Source organism: Rhagoletis pomonella, unplaced genomic scaffold (genome assembly GCF_013731165.1).
Source record: "Rhagoletis pomonella isolate Grant_MI unplaced genomic scaffold, Rhpom_1.0 Rhpom_scaffold_00003, whole genome shotgun sequence".
NCBI lineage: Eukaryota > Metazoa > Arthropoda > Insecta > Diptera > Tephritidae > Rhagoletis > Rhagoletis pomonella.
In genome coordinates this window covers 5,165,775-5,166,006 of record NW_023458557.1, presented here as the reverse complement: position 1 = coordinate 5,166,006, position 232 = coordinate 5,165,775, and positions in this window count along the sequence as shown.

Genomic DNA, 232 nt, shown 5'->3' with positions numbered 1-232 from the left:
GCGTCGCGTGAAGACTACAGCTTCTGGTTCTGAGATCGGAGGTTGAGTCCGGTTGGAGGTGGTTAGAGTAAGGTAAGTCAATTATTTCAAATTAAATATAAATTACAAATTGTAAAATTAATTTCATATATGGAAAAACTAAAATACTCAAATACCGTAAAAAATAAATTACATAATTGTTTTTTTTTTTAATACAATTATACAATACAACAATGAATAAAAATAAAAATTA